At 39.6% G+C, this 25,574-nt stretch overlaps 1 protein-coding gene across 1 annotated transcript in view; it reads right to left on the bottom strand.

Moving 5' to 3' along the window:
* The window catches only part of SGIP1 (SH3GL interacting endocytic adaptor 1), a 1,342,240-nt gene that overhangs the window by 84,276 nt on the left and 1,232,390 nt on the right, over positions 1-25,574 (bottom strand). The gene's annotated exons all lie outside the window — the stretch shown is intronic.

The raw sequence follows: 25,574 nt of genomic DNA, 5'->3' as shown, positions 1-25,574 counted from the left end.
TTCTTGCTCTGTTTGGACTTGTTCCAAGATTGAGCTGGCTTCCAAGATCCATTGTACTGCTCGGTCTTCGCAGCAGGCTGCTGGCGTTGAGACTTGTCTGAATGATATGGATGAAAAGTAGAGCCCTTAGGCTTATTCTTCTTATCCTGCGGAAGGAAAGCACCCTTGCCTTCCGTGCCCGTGGATATGATAGAGTCCAGGCCTGGACCGAAAAGAACTTTCCCGTAAAACGGAAGGGATAGTAATTTAGACTTAGAAGTCATGTCAGCAGACCATGACTTTAACCATAGATCCCTGCAGGCTAGAACAGAGAAACCTGATGTCTTGGCATTCAGGCAAATAACCTGCATGTTTGCATCACAGATAAAAGAATTAGCTACCCTTAAGGCCTAAATCTTTTCCTGTATCTCCTCTAGGGGAGTCTCCACCTGGACCATAGCTGACAGTGCGTCACACCAATAGGTAGCCGCTCCAGCCACTGCAGCGATCGCCCCTGCCGGTTGGAAAACAACCCCCCGTGAGTTGGAACATCTTTCTCAACATGGATTCTAACTTTTTATCCATGGGCTCTTTGAATGACGAACTATCCTCGAGGGGAATAGTCATACGATTAGCGAGCATGTAGATAGCTCCATCCACCTTAGGAATGGTCCCCCATAGCTCAAGCTGAGAGTCCGGAATGGGGAACAGCTTTTTAAAAGAGGTAGAGGGAGAAAAGGACGAGCCCAGTTTCTCCCACTCATTCTTAATAATCGTAGCCATCTTCACGGGAACTGGGAAGGTCTGAGGCACCACCCTGTCCTCGTAAACCCTATCTAGCTTAGGCATCGAAGATTTTTCCTGGAACCTCCAACGTAGCAAGCACTTCTTTCAGTAAAAAGCGCAAATGCTCTATCTTAAACTTAAAATCTGGCTCCTCCATAGCCAGAGGTCTAGAAGACGCAGATTCCGTCCCAGAGAGATTGCCCTCCTCCTCATCGGAGGCATCCTCCTCATCAGATAAACATTCAACGGAGTAGATGACCCCTGGGACAGAAGGCTATGTCTTTCCATTCGCTTGTGCTTCGCAGGGCGTGGTAGGGCATGGAAGGCCGCAGAAACCGCCTCTTGCAGGCAGCGAAATCTGGCGGCCACGAGGCCCCTCCCACGGGAGGATTAGTAGGGCCTTGGGGAGCTACATGTGTAATCGGAGATGAATGTTGGGAACGCACCTCGCGGGACGGAAAACCCTCAGAGGTGGACGGCTCAGTACTAAATATCTTATTCTTTTTAGATATTGCAATTCTCAAAGCATGGTGAACACAGTTGAGCAGGTGGATCAAGCTGTACCTCCTCACAATAAACACAGATATTAGATTTAATTAAAGAGGGAGTATCCTCTAACATATCAGAGTCCTCCATAGCTTGCGCCTTTAATACGGACTGAGATAGATTGAATGGCAACTTTATACACATGGCCGGGGCACTCACCACCTCCTATGACCCGGACCACGGAGAAACTCGTTACATCTCCCGCAAATGCGGATCAGGAAAGAGGAAGTTGAAGAGGCCACAACCGGTCACATGGAGTGCCATGCAGGACCGCACCTGCACTATAGAGAAAATGCCCCAAAAAATGCTGCGCCGATCTTCACTTGACTGTTCACACATTGCTAGAGCCTCATCTTACACATGACGTAGCATTAACACAATAAAGATATTGTGTATAAATCCCCCCCTGTTCAATAATCCCCTTTCCAGGGATATTAACCCTTGATTCTATACAGATTAAAGGAGACACACTGTGACCCTGTCTTCTTGCATTATCATATGTGTATAAATGAAACAATCTTACCAGAATCTATGCCGTGGAACAGGAACACAGACCTTCAAGTGCGACAGGTTAGTAGCATCGCTCCTGACATGAACTTGAGTGAATAAAGGCAGGCAGCGAAACTCTGCAACGCTGATTGCCAAGGAGCTGTTAACATGAGTCGGGATGGTTTTGCAGAGACGACACTCCCTACATCTCCGGACTCTAACTTTCATCCATGCTCTCACTGAGAGGCTGACAAGATTACTTAAAACTCCAGTCCCATTTCGAAGGGTACTACCCTCCATAAGAGACTACTCCGAAATCTTCTGACACTTCTCTGCCAACCTCCTGTGACGAAAGGCAAAGAATGACTGGGGGATGAGGGAAGTGGGAGAGGTATTTAAGCCTTTGGCTGGGGTGTCTTTGCCTCCTCCTGGTGGCCAGGTTCTTATTTCTCACAAGTAATGAATGAAGCAGTGGACTCTACTCCCATTAAGATGGAAAATGTAAATTTTTATCAATTAACAAAATGCAAAGTGAGTGACCAGAAGAAAAATCTAATCCATTCAATATTTGGTATGACCACCATTTGCCTTCAAAACAGCACTGATTCTTCAAGGTACACTTGCTCAAACTGAGGCATTTGGTAGGCAAATTAGGTGCATGATTAAACAATTATACTAAACAGGTGCTAATGATAATTCATTTTATATGTAGGTTGAAACACAATCATTAACTGAAACAGAAATAGCTGTTTAGGAGGAATAAAACTGGGTTAGAACAGCCAAACTCTGCTAACAAGTTAGGTTGCTGAAGACAGTTTCATGTCACACATCATATACCATGCAAGACTCAAGGTAGTTCTACTGCATCAGCTAGGTCTCTCCCAGGCAGAACTTTCAAGGGTTTCCCCTGTTCAGTGAATAAAATAAACCCAAATAGCAATTGGTTGACACCATAGAAGGGAAATTACATTTGTAACATGTGCAATAAATTGGGGTCAGGCCATAAGTTTCATGAGGTTGATTAAACAGCAGCACATAAGTTGTATATATGTTATTTACATTGGGAGAACAAAACATAAGAATAAGGTTATTGGAATATGTACGAAACATTACAAGGAATGCCATAATGTTTCTCTTCCTAAACGTCTTACAATTAATATTATAGATTTGTGTCCCCTAACAGCCATTTTAAATATTCCATCTCCATTCCATACATTTTAAGGGGCTTAAAGGGACATGAAACCCCACAGACCTCAGATAGAGAATACAATTTTTAAAACGTTTCCAGTGTATTTCTTTTATTCTTGGTTGAAGAGATATCTAGAAAGGTAGCGTGCACATGCCTGAAGCACTACATGACAGGAAATAGGGCTGCCATCTAGTGCTCTTGTTAATGTATAACATTCTTTCAAAACTGCTGCAGACACGTGCACACTCCTGAGCTTACCTTCATGCTTTTCAACAAAGGATGACATGAAAACGAAGAAAATTTTATAATAAAAGTAAATAGGAAGTTGTTTAATATGTTATGCTCTATTTTACTCACGAAAACATTTTTATTCAGGCTCTTATTTCAATCTTTTTGCTATTTTTTAACCCCAGTAGATAAGCAGAATTTATTTATTATTTTTATGTGCGAATCATTAGGGCTTGATATGTCGTGTATATCTGACTGACATACAGTATACTATAGACGTATGTACGTATCATCAATGGCATCGTAGTTTGTAATAACGGCTATCAGATGAGTTGTAACGATTTTACTTCTCCTTTATGTTTAGATTTGTTTTGTATTTAGACTGTATATGATTGTATTTTATTAGCAGAAAGTACAACATTGTCTTTATTAGACATTTTTACTACAAGATATGTAGCTACATCAGTTTTATTTATCCGGATGTTTAAAGTCTATTTACAATTGAAACATTTACTGTAAAACCTGCTCACCACTATGAACTGTATAGACTCCTGGCTATGTAAATAGAACAGTCCTAGGGGATTGAGCACATTTCCTCCTTTTTTTCAACCATGATATTTTTTGGTCAGGGTATAATTTGTCTTTTGTTTAGAAAATGTTCACCCCAGGACTTGCATGTTGTGCGTGTGTATGGCTCATTATTTATATAAGGGACAGACTAGGTATAATATCCACATCATGTGTGAATTAGATGCTGCAACACCTGAAAACTGATATCAGAACCACAAGCAAACAATACATAGAATGTACAAAATAAAGCAAACATTCCAAAATGCATAAACTAATAAGAAAGTCTATGCACAAAACCCGGTGCCGGTCACTGACAATATTAGCACCAAATAATGAGAGTGCACAGAGAGCTGCAGAATACAGCTGACATAATAAAGGACACAGATAAAGTCAGCTACACCCCATCTGAAACCTGGACCCCCAGAACACACCATGGAGGTGAAGCCAGGAGATAATAACGGGAATCTAAGCTTTCAATCTGTGGTCTAATGCGCAGGATAGACTAAGCATAGATTAGTGATAACGATACAGCAATAGAATAAACGAGAGATGAAACTGAGTACACAACACCTCTTCTATCCATAGGACTCCCTCCCTTCTATACCTGGGTAGTACACGTACTTGGGGATCAATACATAAACAGTGACATGCAAATGTTACATCAGTCAACATATACCGTATCAGAGCTGCGCTGGATACCAGCTGTGAATTTAAAGCTGCAACGGATTCTTTTCTGAGTGTCTATATACAAGAGGTATTTTGCTTCTGTTAGCGCTAGAATATTTTTAGTATTTGAGGGTTTTCCAGATGTGCTGTCAAAGCTCTTCTGAAGAAGTACCAAGAAATGGGCAAAGCTGAGGATCATAGAAATAGTGGTTGGCCAAGGAGACTTAGTGCGGCAGATAAAAGACACATTATGCTTACTTCCATTTGCAATCTGAAGATGTCCAGCAAAGCCATCAGCTCAGAATTGGCAGAAACCAATCCCCCTGGTACACCCATCTACTATCCAGAGAAGTCTAGTCAGAAGTGGTCTTCATGGAAGACTTGGGAAAAAAAGCCATACCTCTAAAGTGGTAACAAGGCCAAGTTACTCAACTTTGCATGAACACACAGGAAATGGGGTACAAAAAAATGGCAGCAGGTGCTCTAGACTGATGAGTAAAAAATTAAAAATTGGGCTGTAGTAGAAGGCAGCTTGTTTGTAGACATTTTCGTTTTGGCCGATTCGGATATTCGAATGCATTCGAATTTCAGAATCGGCACCATAACTAAAATCCAGAAAAATTCCAAAAATGAATAAATCAGTTTCCAAATTTTCGGATACATTGTTCATATTCGGAATTTTTTATTGTTCTTTCTAAACCGCAGTTTCCTGACATCACCAACACTAACTAAACCTATTAACCCCTAAACCGCAGTTCCCCAACACCGTCGACACTAACTAAACTTATTAACCCCTAAAACGCAGTTCCCCGACATTGCCAACACTAACTAAACCTATTAACCCCTAAACCGCTGTTCTCAAACATCGCAAACACTAACTAAACCCCTAATCTATAATAAACTACCAAGGGCCCTTAAAAGGGTCTTTTGTAGGGCATTGCCCTAAAGCTAACAGCTCTTTTGCAAACAAATAAAAACAAACACCCCTAACATTACAATCCCCCAGCACCCCAAACCCACAAAATAAAAAAACCTAACTAAAAAAAAAACTAATCTACCCATTGCCCTGAAAAGGGTATTTGTATGGGCATTGCCCTTAAAAGGGCATTCAGCTCTTTTTCGGCCCACTAAAAAAACGAAAAAATACACCTAACACTAACCCCAAAATCAGTACTCACAGTTGCTGAAGTCCGGCGAACGATCTTCATCCTATCGGCGAAGCATCTTCATCCAGGCGGCTCCATCTTCATCCATCGCGGGACTGGCATCTTCTCCATCCCTGTGGAGGAGGAGCGGTCGATGCGCAGAGGTCCAACTGTGAGTACTGATTTTGGAGTTAGTGTTAGGTATTTTTTTTTCTATTTTTGGGGTGTTTTTTTTTTTTTATTTTCCGGGTTGGGGGGTGGGGGTTTGTAATGTTAGGGGGTGTTTATTGTAAAAATTTTTAGCAAAAGAGCTGTTAAATATTAAGGGCCCTTGGTAGTTTATTATAGATTAGGTTTTTTTTTTTTTCTTTTTTTAAACAGGGTATTAGAATAGAAATAATTTTTATTATTTTATGATAATTTCGATTTTTATTTTTTTGTAATGGGAATTTTTTAATGGTCCGAAAAAGAGCTGAATGCCCATACAAATGCCCGTTTCGGGGCAATGGGTAGATTAGGTTTATTTTTTGGGTTTGGGGGGTGGGGGTTTGTAATGTTAGGGGGGTTTGTTTTTATTTTTTTGCAAAAGAGCTTTTAACTTTAGGGCAATGCCCTAGAGAAGGCCCTTTGTAGTTTATTATAGATTAGGTTTTTTTATTTTTAGTAAAGTTAGCATTTATTAGTTTAAGCTTAGGTTTTACTTTTATTTCACAGGTAAGTTTGTATTTATTTTAACTAGGTAGTTAGTTAATAGTTATATTGTAGCTAGCTTAGGTTTTATTTTTATTTCTCAGGTAAGTTTGTATTTATTTTTAAATAGGTAGTTAGTTAATAATTGTAACTTTAATTTAGGTCTATTTTAATTATGTTAAAGTTAGGGGGTGTTAGGTTTAGGGGTTAATAGTTTAATTTAGGTTGCTGCGATGTGGGGGCCGCCGGTTTAGTGGTTAATAGGTTTAGTTAGTGTTGGCGATGTTTGGGAACAGCGTTTTAGGGGTTAAAAGATTTAGTTAGTGTTGGCAATGTTTGGGAACGGTTGTTTTAGGGGTTAATAGGTTTTGTTAGTGTTTTAGTTAGTGTTTGGCGATGTTGGGCAATGGCGGTTTAGGGGTTAATAAGTTTAGTTAGTGTTGCCGATGTTTGGGAACAGCGGTTTAGGGGTTAATAGGTTTATTTAGTGTCGGCGAAGTCGAGGAACTGCGGTTTAGGGGTTAAAAGGTGCAGTTAGTGTCGGCGATGTCAGGGAACTGTGGTTTAGGGGTTAATAGGTTTAGTTAGTGTTGGCGATGTTTGGGAATAGCGGATCATGGGTTAATGGGTTTATTTAGTGTTTTAGTTAGTGTTAGCTATGTTTGGGAACGGCGGTTTAGGGTTTAATAGGTTTAGTTAGTGTTGCCGATGTTTGGGAATGGTGGCTTAGGGGTTAATAGGTTTAGTTAGTGTTGGCGATGTGTGGGAACAGCGGGTTAGGGGTTAATAGCTCTATTTAGTGTCAGCGATGTAGGTGGCGGCAGTTTTAGATAATTTTGTTAGTTATGTCAAATCGTTTTTTTGGATCCTTTCTTTATTCATATGCATTATTATTATTATTATTATTTTTTTTTAACTTTTATTGTTATAGAAAATAAAATAAAATACAATGGGGGGTAGTTATCAAGCCGTCAACCTCAAATCCGCTTGAATTCCGCAGCGTATTTGTGGCGAGGCTGATTCGCCTTAGTTATCAAGCCCTAGATACCGGCAAAAGTAGAATTTAGTGACGTAAGCTTCGATCCGCCGGACTCAGTCCGACACAGATTGATGCTTACGTCACTACAGATGTTCCGCACACGAGTGCGGCACAATCTGACTACTTTTACTAGTTATCAAAAAACTAGCAGGTACGCTCGGCACTTTTCCGGCCCAGCGTACCTGGTTTTCAATCCGCCGCCCTGGAGGCGGCAGATCCCATAGGAATCAATGGGAGTCTGACCATAGTGAAAGTTCATGTTCGCTGCTGCCTGACATCCCATTGATTCCTATGGGAGCTGTCTACACCTAACACCCTAACATGTACCCCGAGTCTAAACACCCCTAATCTGTCCCCCCTACACCGCTGCAAGTAAAAAAAGTTATTACCCCCTAAACAGCCGCTCCCTGACCCCGCCGCAACTATAATATATGTATTAACCCCTAAACCGCCGCTCCCTGACCCCGCCGCAACTATAATATATGTATTAACCCCTAAACCGCCGCTCCCTGACCCCGCCGCAACTATAATATATGTATTAACCCCTAAACCGCCGCTCCCGGACCCCGCCGCAACCTATATTAAATTTATTAACCCCTATCCTGCCCCCCACTACACCGCCGCCACTGTAATAAAATTATTAACCCCTAAACCTAAGTCTAACACTAACCCTAAAACCCCCCTAACTTAAATATTAATTAAATAAATCTAAATCATATTTCTATTATGAACTAAATTAATCCTATTTAAAACTAAATACTTACCTTTAAAATAAACCCTAATATAGCTACAATATAAATAATAATTATATTGTAGCTATCTTAGGATTTATTTTTATTTTACAGGCAAATTTCAATTTATTTTAACTAGGTACAATAGCTATTAAATAGTTATTAACTATTTAATAGCTTACCTAGCTAAAATAAAGAGAAATTTACCTGTAAAATAAAAACTAACCTAAGTTACAATTACACCTAACACTACACTTTAATAAATTATTCCTATTTAAAACTAAATACTTACCTGTAAAATAAACCCTAAGATAGCTACAATATAATTAATAATTACATTGTAGCTATCTTAGGATTTATATTTATTTTACAGGTAACTTTGTATTTATTTTAGATAGTTAGAATAGTTATTAAATAGTTATTAACTATTTAATAACTACCTAGCTAAAAGAAATACAAAATTACCTGTAAAATAAATCCTAACCTAAGTTACAATTAAACCTAATACTACACTATCATTAAATTAATTACATAAATTACCTACAAATAACTACAATTAAATACAATTACATAAACTAACTAAAGTACAAAAAATAAAAAAAGCTAAGTTACAAAAAATAAAAAAAATAAGTTACAAACATTTAAAAAATATTACAAAAATTTTAAGCTACTTACACCTAATCTAAGCCCCCTAATAAAATAACAAAGCCCCCCAAAATAAAAAAATGCCCTACCCTATTCTAAATTAAAAAAGTTCAAAGCTCTTTTACCTTACCAGCCCTTAAAAGGGCCTTTCGTGGGAAATTCCCCAAAAAATTCAGCTCTTTTGCCTGTAAAAGAAAAATACAAACCCCCCAACATTAAAACCCACCACCCACATACCCCTAATCTAACCCAAACCCCCCCTTATAAAAACCTATCACTACCCCCCTGAAGATCATCCTACCTTTAGTCGTCTTCACTCAGCCGAGCCACCGATGGAACTGAAGAGGAGATCCGGAGCGGCAGAAGTCATCATCCAAGGGGCGCTGAAGAAATCTTCCATACGATGAAGTGATCCTCCAAGCGGCGCTGAAGAAGTCTTCCATCCGATGAAGTGATCCTCCAAGCGGCGCTGAAGAAGTCTTCGATCCGGGCCATGTCATCTTCCAAGCGGGGTCTTCAATCTTCTTCTTCAAGATCCATCTTAAGTCCGCCGACGCGGAACATCCTTCTTTCCCGACGGACTACCGACGAATGAAGGCTCCTTTAAGGGACGTCATCCAAGATGGCATCCCTTCAATTCCGATTGGCTGATAGGATTCTATCAGCCAATCGGAATTAAGGTAGGAAAAATCTGATTGGCTGTAATATTTTTTAAATGTTTGTAACTTATTTTTTTTATTTTTTGTAACTTAGCTTTTTTATTTTTTGTACTTTAGTTAGTTTATGTAATTGTATTTAATTGTAGTTATTTGTAGTTAATTTATTTAATTAATGTAATGATAGTGTAGTGTTAGGTTTAATTGTAACTTAGGTTAGGATTTATTTTACAGGTAATTTTGTATTTCTTTTAGCTAGGTAGTTATTAAATAGTTAATAACTATTTAATAACTATTCTAACTATCTAAAATAAATACAAAGTTACCTGTAAAATAAATATAAATCCTAAGATAGCTACAATGTAACTATTAATTATATTGTAGCTATCTTAGGGTTTATTTTACAGGTAAGTATTTAGTTTTAAATAGGAATAATTTATTTAATGATAGTGTAGTGTTAGGTGTAATTATAACTTAGGTTAGGATTTATTTTACAGGTAAATTTCTCTTTATTTTAGCTAGGTAGCTATTAAATAGTTAATAACTATTTAATAGCTATTGTACCTAGTTAAAATAAATTGAAATTTGCCTGTAAAATAAAAATAAATCCTAAGATAGCTACAATATAATTATTATTTATATTGTAGCTATATTAGGGTTTATTTTAAAGGTAAGTATTTAGTTTTAAATAGGATTAATTTAGTTCATAATAGAAATATTATTTAGATTTATTTAATTAATATTTAAGTTAGGGGGTGTTAGGGTTAGTGTTAGACTTAGGTTTAGGGGTTAATAATTTTATTACAGTGGCGGCGGTGTAGTGGGGGGCAGGATAGGGGTTAATAAATTTATTATAGGTGGCGACGGTGTAGGGGGGGCAGGATAGGGGTTAATAAATGTAATATAGGTTGCGGTGGGGTCAGGGAGCGGCGGTTTAGGGGTTAAACTATTTATTTAGTTGCGGCGAGGTGCAGGATCAGCAGGATAGGGGTTAATAACTGTATTATAGAGGGCGACGGTATAGGGGGGGCAGGATAGGGGTTACTAGGTATAATGTAGGTTGCGGCGGTGTCCGGGAGCGGTGGTTTAGGGGTTAATACATTTATAAGAGTTGCGGCGGGGTCTAGGAGCGGCGGTTTAGGGGTTACTAACTTTATTTAGTTGCGGGGGGCTCCGGTATAGGGGGTAGAACAGTGTAGTTAGTGTGAGTGCTTAGTGACAGGCTAGCAATAAAGCTGTAAAAAAGCCGAAGAGCAGCGAGATCGGATGAGTGATAACTCTCACAGTCCGCTGCTCATCGCCCCGTACTTGGTGCGCGGCTTTTTGACAGCTTTTTTGATAACTTAGGCAAATTTTTGCAGGTCCGCGGCGGCGATGTGAGGCGAGCTTAGGCGGGCGTATTGGGCCGATGAAGGCAGGAAAAGTAGACTCGTTGATAACTACCCCCCTATAAGTTATCAATAAGTAGTTCACATAAAATAAATACAGTTAAGCGATGTTCTTATTTGCCTGTATTATTCATATTAATATAATAATCATCTTTTCTTCTGTCTGCACCAAGTGTAATATCTTCTGCATTATCCAGTCATATGACTGTTAATATCAGACTATTTCCGTCCTATATATGGTCAATATATCCAGCTAAAAGAGTAATTAATTAGACCTTTTGAGAGATATTAGTATGCCTTTCTCATATTTATAGGTTCAAAAAGGAGTGAAAGCAAAGGATAAGAATAATAATGAGGAAGACAAAGAAACGAAGAGAAGAAGTAGAAAAAAAATTAAAAAAATGTATGCTTACCTGATAAATTTCTTTCTTTTGCGATGTACCGAGTCCACGGATTCATCCTAACTTGTGGGATATTGTCCTTCCTGACAGGAAGTAGCAAATAGAGCACCACAGCAGAGCTGTCTATATAGCTCCCCCCTTAACTCCACCCCCCAGTCATTCGACTGAAGGCCAAGGAAGAAAAGGAGAAACTATAAGGTGCAGAGGTGACTGAAGTTTACATAAAAAATACTATCTGTCTTGAATAGATACGGCGGGCCGTGGACTCGGTACATCGCAAAAGAAAGAAATTTATCATCAGGTAAGCATAAATTTTGTTTTCTTTTGCAAGATGTACCGAGTCCAAGGATTCATCCTAACTTGTGGGATACCAATACCAAAGCTTTAGGACACAGATGAAGGGAGGGACAAGACAGGAACCTAAACGGAAGGCACCACTGCTTGCAAAACCTTTCTCCCAAAAATAGCCTCCGAAGAAGCAAAAGTATCAAATTTGTAAAATTTGGAAAAGGTATGAAGCGAAGATCAAGTCGCAACCTTAAAAATCTGTTCAACAGAAGCATCATTTTAAAAAGCCCATGTGGAAGCCACCGCTCTAGAGGAGTGAGCTGTAATTCTTTCAGGAGGCTGCTGTCCAGCAGTCTCATAAGCCAAACGGATGATGCTTTTCAGCCAAAAGGAAAGAGAGGTAGCCGTAGCCTTTTGACCTCTACGCTTTCCAGCATAGACAACAAACAAAGAAGATGATTGGCGAAAATCTTTGGTTGCCTGCAAATAAAACTTCAAGGCACGAATCACGTCCAAGTTGTGCAACAGACGTTCCTTCTTAGAAGAAGGATTAGAACACAGAGAAGGAACAACAATTTCCTGATTGATATACCTGTTAGAAACAACCTTAGGGAGGAACCCAGGTTTGGTACGCAAAACCACCTTATCAGCATTACATTGTAATGCAGATAGTTCAGAAACTCTTCGAGCTGAAGAGATAGCAAATAGAAACAGAACTTTCCAAGATAGAAGCTTAATATCTATGGAATGCATGGGTTCAAACGGAACCCCCTGAAGAACTTTAAGAACTAAATTTAGACTCCATGGCGGAGCAACAGGTTTAAACACAGGCTTAATTCTAACTAAAGCCTGACAAAAAACCAGAACGTCTGGGACATCTGCCAGACGCTTGTGCAACAGAATAGACAAAGCAGATATCTGTCCCTTTAAGGAATTAGCGGACAATCCTTTCTCCAATCCTTCTTTGAGAAAAGACAAAATCCTAGGAATCCTGATCTTACTCCATGAGTAGCCTTTGGATTCGCACCAAAAAATATATTTACGCCATATCTTATGATAGATCTTCCTGGTGACAGGCTTTCGAGCCTGAATCAAGGTATCTATGACTGACTCAGAGAAAGCCCGCTTTGATAAAATCAAGCGTTCAATCTCCAAGCAGTCAGTTGCAGAGAAATTAGATTTGGATGCTTGAATGGACCATGAACCAAAAGGTCCCGTCTCAGTGGCAGAGTCCATGGTGGCAGAGATGACATATCCACCAGGTCTGCATACCAAGTCCTGCGTGGCCACGCAGGCGCTATCAAAATCACTGAAGCTCTCTCCTGTTTGATTCTGGCAATCAGACGCGGAAGGAGAGGGAATGGTGGAAACACATAAGCCAGGTTGAACGACCAGGGTACTGCTAGAGCATCTATCAGTACTGCCTGAGGATTCCTTGACCTGGATCCGTAACGAGGAAGTTTGGCGTTCTGACGAGACGCCATCAGATCCAATTCTGGTGTGCCCCATAGCTGAACCAGTTGAGCAAACACCTCCGGATGGAGCTCCCACTCCCCCAGATGAAAAGTCTGACGACTTAGAAAATCTGCCTCCCAGTTCTCCACCTCTGGAATATAGATCACTGATAGATGGCAAGAGTGAGCCTCTGCCCATCGGATTATCCTGGAAACTTCTATCATCGCCAAGGAATTCCTTGTTCCCCCCTGATGATTGATATAAGCTACAGTCGTGATGTTGTCTGACTGAAACCTGATGAATCCGGCTGAAGCCAGCTGAGGCCACGCCTGAAGAGCATTGAATATCGCTTTTAATTCCAGAATATTTATCGGTAGGAGGGCCTCCTCCCGAGTCCACAAACCCTGTGCTTTCAGGGAATTCCAGACTGCACCCCAGCCCAGTAGGCTGGCGTCCGTCGTCACAATAACCCACGCTGGCCTGCGGAAACACATTCCCCTGGACAGGTGATCCTGTGACAACCACCAAAGAAGAGAGTCTCTGGTCTCTTGATCCAGATTTATCTGAGGAGATAAATCTGCATAATCCTCATTCCACTGTTTGAGCATGCATAGTTGCAGTGGTCTGAGATGCAAGCGAGCAAACGGAACTATGTCCATTGCCGCTACCATAAGCCCGATTACCTCCATACACTGAGCCACTGACGGCCGAGGAATGGAATGAAGAGCTCGGCAGGTGGTTAAAATCTTTGATTTCCTGACCTCCGTCAGAAATATTTTCATGTCCACCGAATCTATCAGAGTTCCCAGGAATGGAACTCATGTGAGAGGAATAAGAGAACTCTTTTTCAAGTTCACCTTCCACCCATGAGATCTTAGAAAGGCCAACACTAAGTCCGTGTGAGACTTGGCAAGTTGGAAAGTCGACGCTTGAATTAAGATGTTGTCTAGCTAAGGCGCCACTGCTATGCCCCTCGGCCTTAGGACCGCCAGAAGGGACCCTAGCACCTTTGTGAAGATTCTTGGCGCCGTGGCCAACCCGAAGGGAAGAGCCACAACTGGTAATGCCTGTCCAGAAAGGCAAACCTGAGGAACTGGTGATGATCTTTGTGGATAGGAATGTGTAGATATGCATCCTTTAGATCCATGGTAGTCATATATTGACCCTCCTGGATCATTGGTAAAATAGTCCGAATGGTCTCCATCTTGAAGGATGGAACTCTTAGGAATTGGTTTAGGATCTTGAGATCTAGAATTGGTCTGAAGGTTACCTCTTTTTTGGGAACCACAAACAGATTGGAGTAGAAACCTTGCCCCTGTTCTGTTTTCGGAACTGGGCAGATCACTCCCATGGTAAAAAGGTCTTCTACACAGCGTAAGAACGCCTCTCTTTTTGTCTGGTTTACAGACAATTGAGAAAGATGGAATCTCCCCCTTGAAATCTAGGAGATACCCCTGGGTTACAATGTCTACGGCCCAGGAGTCCTGAACGTCTCTTGCCCAGGCCTGAGCAAAGAGAGAAAGTCTGCCCCCTACTTGATCCGGTCCCGGATCAGGGGCTTCCCCTTCATGCTGTCTTAGTGGCAGCAGCAGGCTTTTTGGCCTGTTTACCCTTATTCCAAGCCTGGTTAGGTCTCCAGGTTGGCTTGGATTGAGCAAAGTGCCTCTCTTGCTTTGCAGCAGGTGAAGAGGAAGCGGGACCACCCTTGAAGTTTCGAAAGGAACGAAAATTATTTTGTTTGGTCCTTGTCTTATTTGACTTATCTTGAGGGAGGGCATGACCCTTCCCTCCAGTGATGTCTGAAATGATCTCTTTCAGTGCAGGCCCGAATAGGGTCTTACCTTTGAAAGGGATGGTCAAAAGCTTAGATTTAGATGACACATCAGCTGACCAGGACTTAAGTCATAACGCTCTTCGTGCTAAAATGGCAAAACCTGAATTCTTTGCCGCTAACTTAGCAAGATGAAAAGCGGCGTCTGTAATAAAAGAATTAGCCAACTTAAGGGCCTTAATTCTGTCCAAAATATCATCTAGTGGGGTCTCCATCTGAAGAGCCTCTTCTAGAGCCTCAAACCAAAAAGCAGCTGCAGTGGTTACCGGAACAATGCACGCTATAGGTTGAAGAAGAAAACCCTGATGAACAAAAATTTTCTTTAGGAGACCCTCTAACTTTTTATCCATAGGATCAATGAAAGCACAACTGTCTTCAATAGGTATACTTGTACGCTTAGCCAGAGTAGAAATAGCTCCCTCCACCTTAGGGACCGTCTGCCATGAGTCCTTTATGGTGTCAGAAATGGGGAACATTTTCTTAAAAACAGGAGGGGGAGTGAACGGAATACCTGGTCTATCCCACTCCTTAGTAACAATGTCCGAAATCCTCTTAGGGACCGGAAAAACATCAGTGTAAACAGGAACCTCTAAATATTTGTCCATTTTACACAATTTCTCTGGAACGACAATAGGGTCACAATCATCCAGAGTAGCTAAAACCTCCCTGAGCAATAAACGGAGGTGCTCTAGCTTAAATTTAAATGCCGTCATATCTGAATCTGTCTGAGGGAACATCTTTCCTGAATCAGAAATCTCTCCCTCAGACAGCAAATTCCTCATCCCTACCTCAGAACATTGTGAGGGAATATCGGATACAGCTACTAAAGCGTCAGAAGGCTCAGCGTTTGTTCTTAACCCAGAGCTACTGCGCTTCTCTTGCAACCCTGGCAGTTTAGATAAAACCTCTGTGGAGGTAGTATTCATAATTGAAGCTATATCTTGCAAGGTGAAAGAATTAGACGCATTAGAAGTACTTGGCGTCGCTTGTGTGGGCGTAACTGGTTGTGACACTTGGGGAGAACTAGATGGCGAAACCCGATTTCCTTCTGTCTGATTAAATGCCAATTTTTTATAAGTCAAAATATGCTGTTTGCAATTTAGTTAATATAAATTTTTATTGTAGCTGTTTTTTTTTTTTTTTACAAAATAACAAAAGGCAAATTACAAAAATATGAATTAGATATACAGTGTAACAATAACATTGACAGATTAGAGCTCATCCAGAGAAATAAAATAAGAAAAACAAAGAAAGAGAGAAAAAAAAAAAAGAAGGAAAAAATGACTCTGTTGTCTACATTCATCTGTCCATACTTACAGAATTCAGCTAGGAACCTATTTATTGTAAATAAACTGAAACAAATAGAATTAATAAATGAGTTTACTCAGCAATCCGCTGCAAGAATCGGCATTCTATCAGTTTTTCACTATGAACAAAGTATAGGGTAAAGCGATAGAGAGAAAATAGTTAGAAATGGGGAGGGAGGTGGGGAAGGACTTGTACAGAGCATTTTCCCATACCTAGTCGCTTTTGATTTGTTATCTATTCAGGCTCAGAGAACCAGTCAATACGAGGTTAAGTTGACCTATATGTAGTGCCCCCTCACATACCCTCTATTCTGGATCTTGGTGTATCGTGCATAATCCAGTAATACCAAACCTTCTGAAACGTTTCTTGCGTGCCTTGTAGCGTGGCCGCCTGCGCTGACATATTATAGTAGTGTCTGATCTTAATTACAACTTAACCCCAAGCTGGGGGCTGTTTGCAATTTATAGACATATCAGTACAATTGGGACACATTCTTAGAGGGGGTTCCACAATGGCTTCTAAACAAATTGAACAATGAGTTTCCTCAGTGTCAGACATGTTTAACAGGCTAGTAATGAAGCAAGCAAGCTTGGAAAACACTTTATTTAATGAAAAAAACACAATTTGCAAAAACGGTACTGTACCTTTAAGAGAAAAAAAGGCATACACAAACTGCAAAACTGGTTAAAATTGCTTCAAAAATTCAGAAATTTTAACAGTACACCCACTAAGCTTTAGAAGGATTGCACCACAAGTAAAAAAGCAATAGACCCCCAAATGAAAAAACCGGATTGATAATGGTCTAAAACCGGTTAAAACCCCCTAAAGCACCTTCCCACAGCTCTGCTGTGGCCCTACCTGCTCTTAGGAAGCGATAATATGGGGTTTAAAGCTTCAATTAGTCCCTCAGAAGACTATCAGGACCTCAGGAGAAGTTGCTTGCTGCTTGTAAATAGGCCCCGCCCACCTCACTCGATGTTGCTGGGGCCTACACAAAACTAACAAACCCTGCCTGAAAGCCATGTGGGTTATAAACAACCCCAAAGAACCCTCAAGCAAATGTCCCATAAAACAGAAAACGTCACTCCCAGACACAAAAACATTTGCCCCAAATTCACATAACAAACTGACGGCTAGATTTGGAGTTTTCTCGGTAACGACCCGAAAATCTAACGCCGGCTTTTTTCTGGCCGCACCATAAAAATAACTCTGGTATTGAGAGTCCACATAAAGGCTGCGTTAGGCTCCAAAAAAGGAGCGTAGAGCATATTTAACGCAGCTTCAACTCTCGATACCAGAGTTGCTTATGCAAGCGGCCAGCCTCAAAAACGTGCTCGTGCACGATTCTCCCATAGAAAACAATGGGGCTGTTTGAGCTGAAAAAAAACCTAACACCTGCAAAAAAGCCGCGTTCAGCTCCTAACGCAGCCCCATTGTTTGCTATGCGGAAACACTTCCTACGTCTGCACCTAACACTCTAACATGTACCCCGAGTCTAAACACCCCTAACCTTACACTTATTAACCCCTAATCTGCCGCCCCCGCCATATTATTATTAACCCCTAATCTGCCGCTCCGTAAACCGCCGCTACTTACATTATCCCTATGTACCCATAATCTGCTGCCTTAACATTGCCGACCCCTATATTATATTTATTAACCCCTAATCTGCCCCCCACAACGTCGTCTCCACCTGCCTACACTTATTAACCCCTAATCTGCCGAGCGGACCTGAGCGCTACTATAATAAAGTTATTAACCCCTAATCCGCCTCACTAACCCTATAATAAATAGTATTAACCCCTAATCTGCCCTCCCTAACATCGCCGACACCTAACTTCAATTATTAACCCCTAATCTGCCGACTGGAGCTCACCGCTATTCTAATAAATGTATTAACCCCTAAAGCTAAGTCTAACCCTAACACTAACACCCCCCTAAGTTAAATATAATTTACATCTAACGAAATTAATTATCTCTTATTAAATAAATTATTCCTATTTAAAGCTAAATACTTACCTGTAAAATAAACCCTAATATAGCTACAATATAAATTATAATTATATTATAGCTATTTTAGGATTAATATTTATTTGACAGGCAACTTTGTAATTATTTTAACCAGGTACAATAGCTATTAAATAGTTAAGAACTATTTAATAGTTACCTAGTTAAAATAATTACAAAATTACCTGTAAAATAAATCATAACCTAAGATACAATTAAACCTAACACTATACTATCATTAAATTAATTCAATAAAATACCTACAATTACCTACAATTAAACCTAACACTACACTATCAATAAATAAATTAAATACAATTCCTACAAATAACTACAATGAAATAAACTAACTAAAGTACAAAAAATAAAAAAGAACTAAGTTACAAAAAATAAAAAAATATTTACAAACATAAGAAAAATATTACAACAATTTTAAACTAATTACACCTACTCTAAGCCCCCTAATAAAATAACAAAGCCAATCAGAATCAAGTTCAATCCGATTGGCTGATCCAATCAGCCAATCAGATTGAGCTCGCATTCTATTGGCTGTTCCGATCAGCCAATAGAATGCGAGCTCAATCTGATTGGCTGATTGGATCAGCCAATCGGATTGAACTTGATTCGGATTGGCTGATTCCATCAGCCAATCAGAATATTCCTACCTTAATTCCCATTGGATGATAGAATCCTATCAGCCAATCCAAATTCGAGGGACGCCATCTTGGATGACGTCCCTTAAAGGAACCGTCATTTGGCTAGTAGGCGTCGGGAGAAGAGGATGTTCCGCGTCGGATGGAAGATGATGGCTCCTGAAGAAAGAAGATTGAAGATGCTGTTGATAGAAGACTTCATCCGGATCATGGACCTCTTCAGCTCCCGCTTGGATGAAGACTTCATCCGGATCATGGACCTCTTCAGCTCCCGCTTGGATGAAGACTTCATCCGGATCATGGACCTCTTCAGCTCCCGCTTGGATGAAGACTTCAGCCGGATCATGGACCTCTTCAGCCCCCCGCTTGAGCTTGGATCAGGACATCGGAGGAGCTCTTCAGGACGGATCGGTGAACCTGGTATGGTGAAGATAAGGTAGGAAGATCTTCAGGGGCTTAGTGTTAGGTTTATTTAAGGGGGGTTTGGGTTAGATTAGGGGTATGTGGGTGGTGGGTTGTAATGTTGGGGGGGGTATTGTATGTTTTTTTTTTTTACAGGCAAAAGAGCTGAACTTCTTGGGGCATGCCCCGCAAAGGGCCCTGTTCAGGGCTGGTAAGGTAAAAGAGCTTTGAACTTTAGTAATTTAGAATAGGGTAGGGCATTTTTTATTTTGGGGGTCTTTGTTATTTTATTAGGGGGCTTAGAGTAGGTGTAATTAGTTTAAAATTGTTGTAATATTTTTCTTATGTTTGTAAATATTTTTTTATTTTTTGTAACTTAGTTCTTTTTTATTTTTTGTACTTTAGTTAGTTTATTTCATTGTAGTTATTTGTAGGAATTGTATTTAATTTATTTATTGATAGTGTAGTGTTAGGTTTAATTGTAGGTAATTGTAGGTATTTTATTTAATTAATTTAATGATAGTATAGTGTTAGGTTTAATTGTAACTTAGGTTAGGATTTATTTTACAGGTAATTTTGTTATTATTTTAACTAGGTAACTATTAAATAGTTCTTAACTATTTAATAGCTATTGTACCTGGTTAAAATAATTACAAAGTTACCTGTAAAATAAATATTAATCCTAAAATAGCTATAATATAATTATAATTTATATTGTAGCTATATTAGGGTTTATTTTACAGGTAAGTATTTAGCTTTAAATAGGAATAATTTATTTAATAAGAGATAATTAATTTCGTTAGATGTAAATTATATTTAATTTAGGGGGGTGTTAGTGTTAGACTTAGCTTTAGGGGTTAATACATTTATTAGAATAGCGGTGAGCTCCAGTCGGCAGATTAGGGGTTAATAATTGAAGTTAGGTGTCGGCGATGTTAGGGAGGGCAGATTAGGGGTTAATACTATTTATTATAGGGTTAGTGAGGTGGATTAGGGGTTAATAACTTTATTATAGTAGCGCTCAGGTCCGCTCGGCAGATTAGGGGTTAATAAGTGTAGGCAGGTGGAGGCGACGTTGAGGGGGGCAGATTAGGGGTTAATACATATAATATAGGGGTCGGCGGTGTTAGGGGCAGCAGATTAGGGGTACATAAGGATAACGTAGGTGGCGGTGCTTTGCGGTCGGCAGATTAGGGGTTAATAAGTGTAGGTAGGTGGAGGCGACGTTGTGGGGGGCAGGTTAGGGGTTAATAAATATAATACAGGGGTCGGCGGTGTTAGGGGCAGAAGATTAGGGGTACATAAGTATAACGTAGGTGGCGGTCGGCAGATTAGGGGTTAAAAAAATTTAATCGAGTGGCGGCGATGTGGGGGGACCTCGGTTTAGGGGTACATAGGTAGTTTATGGGTGTTAGTGTACTTTAGAGCACAGTAGTTAAGAGCTTTATAAACCGGCGTTAGCCCAGAAAGCTCTTAACTACTGACATTTTTCCTGCGGCTGGAGTTTTGTCGTTAGATGTCTAACGCTCACTTCAGACACGACTCTAAATACCGGAGTTAGAAAGATCCCATTGAAAAGATAGGATACGCAATTGACGTAAGGGGATCTGCGGTATGGAAAAGTCGCGGCTGAAAAGTGAGCGTTAGACCCTATTTTGAGTGACTCCAAATACCGGAGTTAGCCTAAAACCAGCGTTAGGAGCCTCTAACGCTGGTTTTCACGGCTAACGCCAAACTCCAAATCTAGGCCTGAGTGCCCAGAAAAAATTAACCCTTTATGCAAGCTAGTAAAAACCTCTGATAACACTAGGATTACTGCTTCCCCTTCCCCTGCAGAAAATATGACTGAACATACCTCATTGTTGTATAGCAAGAAACCGTTCCTCACACTGAAGTTTTCCTGTACTCCTCAGCTTCTGTGGGAACAGCAGTGGACCTTAGTTACAAATGCTAAGATCATCATCCTCCAGGCAGAAATCTTCATCTATGTCCTGCCTGAGAGTAAATAGTACAACACCGGTACCATTTAAAAATAACAAACACTTGATTGAAGATAAAATAAAACTAACAGTTTAACACCTCTTCTCTTTACCCTTCCTGCTTAGAGCCAGCAAAGAGAATGACTGGGGGGTGGAGTTAAGGGGGGAGCTATATAGACAGTTCTGCTGTGGTGCTCTCTTTGCTACTTCCTGTCAGGAAGGATAATATCCCACAAGTTAGGATGAATCCATGGACTTAGTACATCTTGCAAAAGGAAAAAAAACATCTTCCATCCACTCTTCGCCCCCCCTCTCTCCCTCCTCCCTCTCAAAGAATATCCTTAACATTAATTCATCCAATCTGGCTTCATTCTCCTCTAATTTGTGCTTCTAGGAAGTATTCCGTGTTTTTGAAAGGTTTTAAAATTTCCTTTTGAATATCACCAGGTTGGCTTTTTAAATAGAGGGTCCATTTTTAAAAAAAAAAAACTTCAATTCTATTATTATTATCGGCTAAAGCATCAGCCTTTTCTGTGCTAATCTGTTCCATTATAGTTTCCTTTAGGAATCTAATCGTGGGTTTCTTTCTTTTTTCTATCCAAAATTTAAATATTAGCTTTCTTGCCAATAGAATGATCATTGTCACTAATCTTATTTCCTTCTTTTTAATTTCATTAGGTATATTAAAGATCATAATGTTGTTTAATTCTAAGTTTATTCTAAGGGGCCTAAATATCAAGCTCCGAATGGAGCTTGATGCCCGTGTTTCTGGCGAGCCTGCAGGCTCGCCAGAAACAGCAGTTATGAAGCAGCGGTCACAAAGACCGTTGCTCCATAACCTGTCCGCCTGCTCTGAGCAGGCGGACAGACGTCGCCGGAAATCAACCCGATCGAGTACGATCGGGTTGATTGACACCCCCCAGCACTGTCGGATCAGGTCCGCCAGACTTTCTTAAATAGGGCCCTAAGTTTAAAAATTTGGGATATAAGAGATGAGACCTGACACCAAAATTGGTTGATTTTTGGACATGACCAAATGTAGTGTGTTATATCAGGTGTTTTTTATTGCATTTTATACATACTGGGTTAACACTAATGTCCCATTTTGCTTTCCTTGTAGGTGTAATATAATCCTGATGAAGTAGTCTTAAGTTAGATTCTCTTATCCCCATGTCCAAAGTCACCTTTTTCACAGTTTTTATACAATTTAACATCTTTTCCTCTCTTATATTTATGTCTGTTTCCTTGTCCCACTTTTCTGCTATGTTATTTAGGCATAGTTTGGATTATTTTCTTATTAGCTGTTTGTATAAGACTGATAGTTTATATTTTGACTTTCTACTTCTTTCAATAATAGCATTATCTTTTCTGGGGTATGTCTTTCTAAATGTAATTCTTCTGTTTGAATTAGATGTTTTATTTGTAAATATGGCAGGATCTGTCCCTTAAAGGAGTCAAATTGACTAGCTAGTTCCATCATAGTTTGTATCTTACCTTTTGTCATATTCATTGCATCTTTTATGTATCTTAATGTTGGGCTTCCATCTTTGTTTCTAAAAGGGAAATAATTTCCTGGATCAAATCTTGGATTGCCTTGTATCGGCATGTATGTTTTTATTTCATGTCCTGTTTCTAGTTGTTTTTGTTTTTTTCCCATGACCATATAGTGTCCTTTATCATAATATTATTTTTCTGTTCTATAGATAATTCCTTGACTGATGCGAATGGTAAAAAAGTTAACGCCATTGGATTAGCTAATTTCTGTTCTAGTTCTATCCATACTGTCTGCCCCTTGCCCGTAATCCATTCTATTACTTATTTCGTTAAAATCGCCCAGTTATAATATTGTATATTTGGAAGTCCTAGTCCTCCTAGTTCTTGAGAGGCCTGTAGCTTCTTTAGACTTATCCTTGCTTTTTTATCTTTCCAAATAAAGTTTCTTATTATTTTGTTTATACTTAGTAAATCTGTCTTTTTCAGCAAAAATGGTAGCATTTGCATTGGGTATAGTAATTTTGGTAATATCATCATTTTAACTAACTGTATTCTCCCTGTTAGATTTAGGTATAATTTACTCCATATCCCTAAGTCTCTTTTTATTTGTGTTAGGAGCGGGTGATAATTTATTTTATATGTTTTGATTGGATCTTTGTTTATTTTTATACCCAAATAAGTTATATATTCATCTTCTATTTCAAATGGGTATTTTATGTTATCTTTTCCTTTATGTAACCAGTAAATTTTCGATTTTGCAATGTTTATTCTATAACCTGAATGATCTCCACATTGTTCTATACTTAAAATAATCTGTCATATGTTTTGGGGGATTTGCTACAAACAACATCAGATCATCTGCGTATAAAGCTGTTTTTATTTCTAGATCTTCAATTGTAATGCCAAATGGTATTTGTTTCAGTAGATGTATCAATGGCTCAAGTGATAAGTCAAACAGTAATGGCGATAGGGGGCAGCCTTGTCGAGTGCCACAGTGTAATGCAATAGGATCAGATACTTCTCCATTTATTATTATTTGTGTTTCTGCTCTAGTGTATAGCTTTGTAATACATTTTAAAAATGAACCGTTAAAATTGAACTTGCTGAGTGTAGTTAAGATATGAGCCCATTCGACACTGTCGAAGGCCTTCTCTGCGTCCAAAGACAGCAGGAAGGCCTCCTGCAGAGTCCCATCTGGCCCCACCTCTTTATTTAATCTATCGGCTAGATTTAGAGTTTTGTTTTTCCCAACGCACCCTTAAGACAACGCTGGTATTTAGAGTTGTCTGAAGGGCTGCGTTAGGCTCAAAAAAGGGTGCGTTGAGCCTAATGTACTGCCACTTCAACCCTCAATACCAGCGTTGCTTACGGTAGCGGTAAGCAGCTAAAACGTGCTTGTGCACGATTCCCCCATAGGAAACAATGGGGCAGTTTGGGATGAAAAAAAACCTAACACCTGCAAAAAAGCAGCGTTCAGCTCCCAACGCAGCCCCATTGTTTCCTACGGGGAAACACTTTCTAAGTCCCTAATCTGCCGCCCCCGATATCGCTGACACCCGCATTACACTATTAACCCCTAATCTGCCGCTCTGGACACCGCCGCCACCTACATTATACCTATGTACCCCTAATCTGCTGCCCCTAACATCGCCGACCCCTATATTATATTTATTAACCCCTAATCTGCCCCCCACAACGTCGCCGCTACCTTACCTACACTTATTAACCCCTAATCTGCCAAGCGGACCTCGCCGCTACTCTAATAAATGTATTAACCCCTAAAGCTAAGTCTAACCCTAACCCTAACACCCCCCTAAATTAAATATAATTTTAATCTAACGAAATAAATTAAATATTATTAACTAAAGTATTCCTATTTAAAACTAAATACTTACCTGTAAAATAAACCCTAATATATCTACAATATAACGAATAATTACATTGTAGCTATTTTAGGATTTATATTTATTTTACAGGCAACTTTGTATTTATTTTAACTAGGTACAATAGCTATTAAATAGTTATTAACTATTTAATAGCTACCTAGCTAAAATAATTACAAAATTACCTGTAAAATAAATCCTAACCTAAGTTACAATTAAACCTAACATTACACTATCAATAAATAAATTAACTACAAGTACCTACAATTAAATAGACTAAACTAAATTACAAAAACAAACAAACACTAAATTACAAAAAATAAAAAAAGATTACAAGAACAGCCATTAGAATGCAAGCTCAATCTGATTGGCTGATTGGATCAGCCAATCCGATTGAACTTGAATCTGATTGGCTGATAGAATCCTATCAGCCAATCGGAATTTGAGGGACGCCATCTTGGATGACCTCACTTAAATGAACCTTCATTCGTTGTCTAGTCGTCGTTGAAGAAGGATGTTCCGCGCCGGAGGTCTTGAAGATGGAGCCGCTCCTCGTCGGAGGGATGAAGATAGAAGATGCCGCTTGGATGAAGATGTCTGCCGGTCCGGATGTCCTCTTCTGCCTGGATAGGATGAAGACTTCTGCCGCTCCGGATGTCTTCTTTTGGTCCATCGGTGCCCGGCTGGGTGAACACGGCTCAAGGTAGGGAGATCTTCAGGGGGGTAGTGTTAGGTTTATTTAAAGGGGGTTTGGGTTAGAGTAGGGGTATGTGGGTGGTGGGTTGTAATGTTGGGGGGTGGTATCGTGTTTTTTTTTTTTACAGGCAAAAGAGCTGATTTCTTTGGGGCATGCCCCGCAAAAAGCCCTTTTAAGGGCTGGTAATAGAGCTGTTAACTTTTTTAATTTAGATTAGGTTAGGGAAATTTTTTTTTATTTTGGGGGGCTTTGTTATTTTATTAGGGGGCTTATAGTAGGTGTAATTAGCTTAAAATTCTTGTAATCTTTTTTATTTTTTGTAATTTAGTGTTTGTTTTTTTTGTAATTTAGTTTAGTTGATTTAATTGTAGATAATTGTAGGTAGTTTATTTAATTAATTTATTGATAGTGTAGTGTTAGGTTTAATTG

This window comes from Bombina bombina, chromosome 10 (assembly GCF_027579735.1).
Source record: "Bombina bombina isolate aBomBom1 chromosome 10, aBomBom1.pri, whole genome shotgun sequence".
Lineage (NCBI taxonomy): Eukaryota > Metazoa > Chordata > Amphibia > Anura > Bombinatoridae > Bombina > Bombina bombina.
The sequence above is the reverse complement of the archived record's forward strand: the minus strand, read 5'-3'. Positions and strand labels throughout refer to the sequence as shown.